This window comes from Lathyrus oleraceus, chromosome 2, assembly GCF_024323335.1.
Source record: "Lathyrus oleraceus cultivar Zhongwan6 chromosome 2, CAAS_Psat_ZW6_1.0, whole genome shotgun sequence".
In the NCBI taxonomy this organism is placed as follows: domain Eukaryota; kingdom Viridiplantae; phylum Streptophyta; class Magnoliopsida; order Fabales; family Fabaceae; genus Lathyrus; species Lathyrus oleraceus.
The window spans coordinates 199,840,275-199,846,323 of NC_066580.1; positions in this window are offsets into that span (position 1 = coordinate 199,840,275).

Below are 6,049 nucleotides of genomic sequence, written 5' to 3' on the forward strand. Positions count from 1 at the left end.
ACGTGTGAGCCAATTTTCAAATTGTTGAGGAAAAATCAGGCTATCAGGTGGAATGACGATTGTCAAAGAGCTTTTGAAAAGATAAAAGAGTATTTGCAGAATCCCCCTATCCTCATGCCTCCAGTCCCAGGGAGACCGCTGATTATGTACTTGACAGTACTCGACAATTCCATGGGTTGTGTTCTCGGTCAACACGACGAGACAGGTAGAAAGGAGCATGCCATCTACTACTTGAGTAAGAAATTCACAGACTGCGAGTCGAGATACTCAATGCTTGAGAAGACATGTTGTGCACTTGCATGGGCTGCTAAGCGATTGAGACAATATATGCTGACTCACACAACCTTACTGATCTCCAAGATGGATCCAGTCAAGTATATATTCGAGAAGCCAACTCTCACCGGAAGGGTTGCTCGTTGGCAAATGGTATTGACAGAGTATGATATCCAGTATACATCCCAGAAAGTCATCAAGGGGAGTATTCTGTCAGACTACCTTGCTCAAGAACCGATTGAAGACTATGAGCCGATGAAGTTTGATTTTCCAGATGAAGACATCATGTTCCTCAAGATGAAAGACTGTGAAGAGCCAGTTGTTGGGGAGGGACCTGATCCAGATGAAAAGTGGATTTTAACGTTTGATGGGGCTGTCAATGCCAGAGGAAGTGGAATTGGTGCTGTCATTACCACTCCGAAAGGTGCCCACATGCCTTTCACCGCTCGTCTGACTTTCGAGTGAACCAATAATGAAGCTGAGTACGAGGCCTGTATCTTGGGTATTGAGCAAGCCATTGATTTGAGAATCAAGACTCTGGACATCTTCGGAGATTCAACTCTAGTGATCAATCAAGTAAATGGTGATTGGAATACTCTCCAGCCCACTCTGGTCCCCTACAGAGATTACACGAGAAGACTGTTGACTTTCTTCACAACAGTAAAGCTGTATCATATACCTCGTGATGAGAACCAGATGGCAGATGCTCTTGCTACTCTATCCTCCATGATTAAGGTGGGTCGGTGGAACCATGCTCCTAGGATCGATGTGATGCGCCTTGATAGGGCCGCGTATGTGTTTGCTGCTGAACTTGTAGTCGATGACAAGCCCTGGTATCACGACATCAAATGCTTTCTGAAGAATCAAGAGTACCCTGCAGGGGCATCCAACAATGACAGAAAAACTTTGAGAAGATTGGCAGGCAGTTTCTTCTTGAACAAAGATGATGTGCTGTATAAGAGGAACTTCGACATGGTTTTGCTCAGATGCGTGGACAAACACGAGGCGGACATGTTAATGCAGGAAGTTCATGAGGGCTCCTTCGGTACTCACGCCGGCGGGCATGCAATGGCTAAGAAATTGTTGAGAGCGGGTTATTACTGGATGACCATGGAATTTGATTGTTTCAAATATGCTCGGAAGTGTCATAAATGCCAGATTTATGCTGATAAGGTGCATGTACCGCCGAATCCTCTGAATGTGATGTCTTCGCCGTGGCCGTTTGCCATGTGGGGCATTGACATGATTGGAAAGATTGAGCCGACTGCTTCCAATGGGCATCGCTTCATCCTTGTTGCCATCGACTATTTCACCAAGTGGGTCGAAGCAGCGTCGTTCGCGAATGTCACCAGACATGTGGTTGCCCGTTTCGTCAAGAAAGAAATCATTTGTCGCTATGGGATTCCCGAAAGAATCATTACTGATAATGATTCCAATCTCAATAACAAAATGATGAAGGAGTTGTGTCAGAACTTCAACATTCAGCATCACAATTCTTCCCCTTACCGTCCTAAGATGAACGGTGCTGTTGAGGCAGCAAATAAGAACATAAAAAAGATTGTGCAGAAGATGGTCGTTACGTACAGAGATTGGCACGAGATGCTACCCTTCGCCTTGCATGGGTACCGCACTTCAGTACGTACGTCGACCGGGGCGACCCCTTACTCCCTGGTGTATGGTATGGAAGCAGTCCTACCTGTTGAAGTGGAGATTCCTTCTCTAAGAGTCCTGTTGGATGTCAAGTTAGACGAAGCTGAATGGATTCGAACAAGGTTCAACGAGTTGAGTCTTATCGAAGAGAAGCGAATGGCAGCCATTTGTCATGGGCAGTTGTATCAGAGTCGGATGAAGAGAGCCTTTGATCAGAAAGTGCGTCCTCGTTGTTTCCAAGTCGGAGATTTAGTGTTGAAAAGGATCCTTCCTCCTCAGACGGATCACAGGGGCAAGTGGACTCCTAACTATGAGGGACCTTATATTGTCACCAAGGTTTTTGATGGAGGGGCCTTAATGCTTGCAACGATGGATGGTGAAGACTTCACTTCCCCGGTAAACTCAGACGCAGTTAAAAAATACTTCGCATAAAATAGACCCGCTGGACAGTAAAAAGAACAGTCCAGGCAAAAATGGGCATCCTGACGAACCAAGAAAATGAAAAGGTTCGGGCAAAAATTAGGGATTAAAAATGAAAAGATTGTACACCCGGTAAGTTGAAAACCTGAAAAGGCAACTTAGGCAAAAATGGGTATCCCGGTGGATTGAAAACCCGAAAGGGCGATCCAGACAAAAGTTAGGGATTAAGCGAATGACTGCGTTCTGAGTTAGTTCTGAATCTCATCTTGTGTCGATGACTGGAAACTTTCAAAAGGAAGAAAACAATCTAATCACCTTTTCAGAAGGCTGATCATCTGGAAGATCTTGAAGACGAGCGGGTCATAGCAGAATTGGAACCCAATAGAAATCCATTTCACATTGCCATTAGATTAATTTATATTTTATCTTTTGTGCAATTACCTCTTTCCAGGGATTGCTTCCTGATGTAAATGCCTATTCAGAGGCCATTCAATCAATAAAACCATGTTACTCAGTATATCTCTGTTTTCATTTTCGTTTTACTGTTTTGTTTGCAAAAATAACGTCCGAATTTTTGATAAACATTGCATCATGACACATAAGGGATTTACAGGTACATGCTTAATAAACATTTAAAATTGCTGTAAATTTTAAGTACTTTGGATCGTCTATTCAGAACAGATACCCTCAGGGCATTTCCTTAAAATCCCCTGCAGATGATTGTGAATATCTTCCCCAGTGAAGTCGCCAACAGACGAATCCGGTGTCTTATCCCTGCAGAGCTGATCAGAGTGTTGGATTCTTCAATTCCCAGCAGGTTCTCACTACGGTGCTTCCCAAGCATGTGTTTCAGACTATACACTCCCTAGTAGAGTTAACAGTGCCAGACTGTATATCCCCAGCAGAGTTAAGATGTGCTTCAGACTATACACTCCCCAGTAGAGTTGACAGTGCCAGACTATATATCCCCAGCGGAGTTAACAGTGTCAGACTGTATATCCCCAGCGGAGTTAACAGTGCCAGACTGTATATCCCCAGCGGAGTTGACAGTGCCAGACTGTATCTTCCCAGCAGAAGCAGCTGCTCCTCGGAGTTCGATGCCAGATCGATGTTTTCAATCCCAGATCGATGATCTCTTTCCTAGAAGTATAACCTCGGTATCGTATCGGTGTTTGCCCCCCTGCTGAGTCATCTCTCGTAGATTATGGTTGCCAGAACCACTATCGCTTCCCCCAACAACAGGTTGGCAGCGCCGCTCTCTCCCCAGTCAGAGTCTCGGTATCTCGCCATTGCCAGAACACCGCGCGGCCGGTCATTTCCCCACATAGTTCATTATGTTGTGTATCTCCAACAGTAGTGCCAGGGTCCGGAAGATTATAATCATTTCCCCAACGGGATTCCTTGCTTCAGCTTGGCATTTTCCCCAGCATTTCGCATCCCGACATGTAGAATCATATTGCATTGCATCCTCCCAAATCGCGTAGCATTTCCATTCTCGTGGAGCATTACGCCATTGAAAAATTCAAACATACGCATGTAAGCATAAAACATTCTCGGTATCCCAAGTGATAAGCCAGAAGATTGTTTCCAGTGCTCGGACTGAAGGTTGTTCATGACTTATTATCCCCAGCAGGGATCGTTGGCCCACGTGCCGCCTCAATTATCATTTTCCCTATTTCTGCCGATGCTGACATGCATGAAGTAAGTTTCCGATATTCAGATCGAAGAAGTTTCCGACATTCAGGTCGATGCAACTTGTGGCATTCAGGCCAATTTTCCGGTATCCAGACCGAGGTGGCGTTCAGGCCAGTTTCCGATTTTCAGATCGAAGAAGTTTCCGACATTCAGGTCGATGCAACTTGTGGCATTCAAGCCAGTTTCCGGTATCCAGACCGAAGTGGCATTCAGGCCAGTTTTTTTTCCGGTATCCAGACCGAAGTGGCATTCAGGCCAGTTTCCGGTATCCAGACCGAAGTGGCATTCAGGCCAGTTTTTTTTTCCGGTATCCAGACCGAAGTGGCATTCAGGCCAGTTTTTTCCGGTATTCAGACCGAAGTGGCATTCAGGCCAGTTTTCGGTATCCAGACCGAAGTGGCATTCAGGCCAGTCTTTCCCGATTTTCAGATCGAAGAAGTTTCCGACATTCAGGTCGATGCAACTTGTGGCATTCAGGCCAATTTTCCGGTATCCAGGCCGAAGTGGCATTCAGGCCAGTTGCCGATTTTCATATCGAAGAAGTTTCCGACATTCAGGTCGATGCAACTTGTGGCATTCAGGCCAGTTTTCCGATTTCCAGATTGAAGCGGTGTTCAGACCAGATTTTCGGTGATCAGACCAACATTGATACTCTCGTATTCCGATGCTTAGTGTTCAGACTAATGTGCGGCGTTCAGGCCATGGGTATTCCTGTGTTACCATTTATTTTGGTATCCAGGTCAACTTTCTCTTTCGGTACTCAGGCCGATTTTTCACCGTACCAGACGAATTCTTCTTTTGAGATTGCTTCTTTGCCGATTCTGACAGGCATTGTTAACTATTTCATGGGGACTCAGGATCAAAATCCGGGTCTTCTTAGTATTTAATCATCTCCCACTATGATCATATGAAGAGTGTCCTGCCTCATATTCTCTAGTTGAAGACGCTTAAATAGGGGCAACTGTCATACCCCGATTTTGGTCCTAATTTTTTTTATGTTTTTATATGAGGATTGGTTTTGGTCCAAGGTCATGGTGTTGTTCATGTGATTGTTAATGCACATATGGTCTTGGTCATCCAAACAACCAACCATCTTGTGTCACAAGCCAATTGCCAATCATGCCATTTGATTCATGAATATCCCTTTCAAACCCTAATCTTGTGCCCTCATTCCATGGCCTTGTTAACCTATCATCATCACCATCATTCGAACTGAGTTCTTTTGGGGTGATGCTTGCATCTTGCTTGCTCTTCTGCATTTGAATAAGACACAAAAAAAAGCTCCTTCAAAAGCAATACCATTTCTTACTGCCTTGCAAAAATTTCCTCTCCGTCGGTTCCTTGTTATCTGCTTATAGTAATACTCAATAACATCCCAAAAAGAATCAAGTTTATTTATTTATTCTTTTTCATTCAAATAGTTGATTTTTTTTTTATTTTTTTTTTCTGTGTGATTCAGTTTTATTTAGGGACCCTTTTAACCTTTTGGGTCCAATTCAAGTTCAATGGGTCCTAAACAATGTCAAATCTGCCACAAAGCTCAGTCCAAGTACAAATGCCCTAAATGCTATTTACTTTATTGCTCACTGGCCCGTTTCAAAAAAACACAAAGAACTTCCATGTGTCAATCCAACAACTTCAACACCGAAAACAACTGCTTTGGAATCACACGTAGAAAAGCCATCAGTTGTGGAAAATACTGTTTTGGAGGCAGTTGTAGAAAAACCATTACTTGTTGATAAAAGAGGCCAGGTGTTGGACCAATTCCAATTGGAGGCTATAGTTTCTTCTAGTGAGATTCGTGATGCTTTGAATAATAAATCCAACTAGTTCGCCGTATTGATTGTTCCCCAAATGCTGAGATTGAACTTGATAAAGCTATGGCAGATGAGGCATTTCGCGTGTTCACAGACAAGATTTTATCAACTATCAACCACTAAGTTTCAGAATGAAGTCTAATTAAGTAGTGACTGGGTGAAGAAAACCAGGCAAAACAATTATGCAAATAATC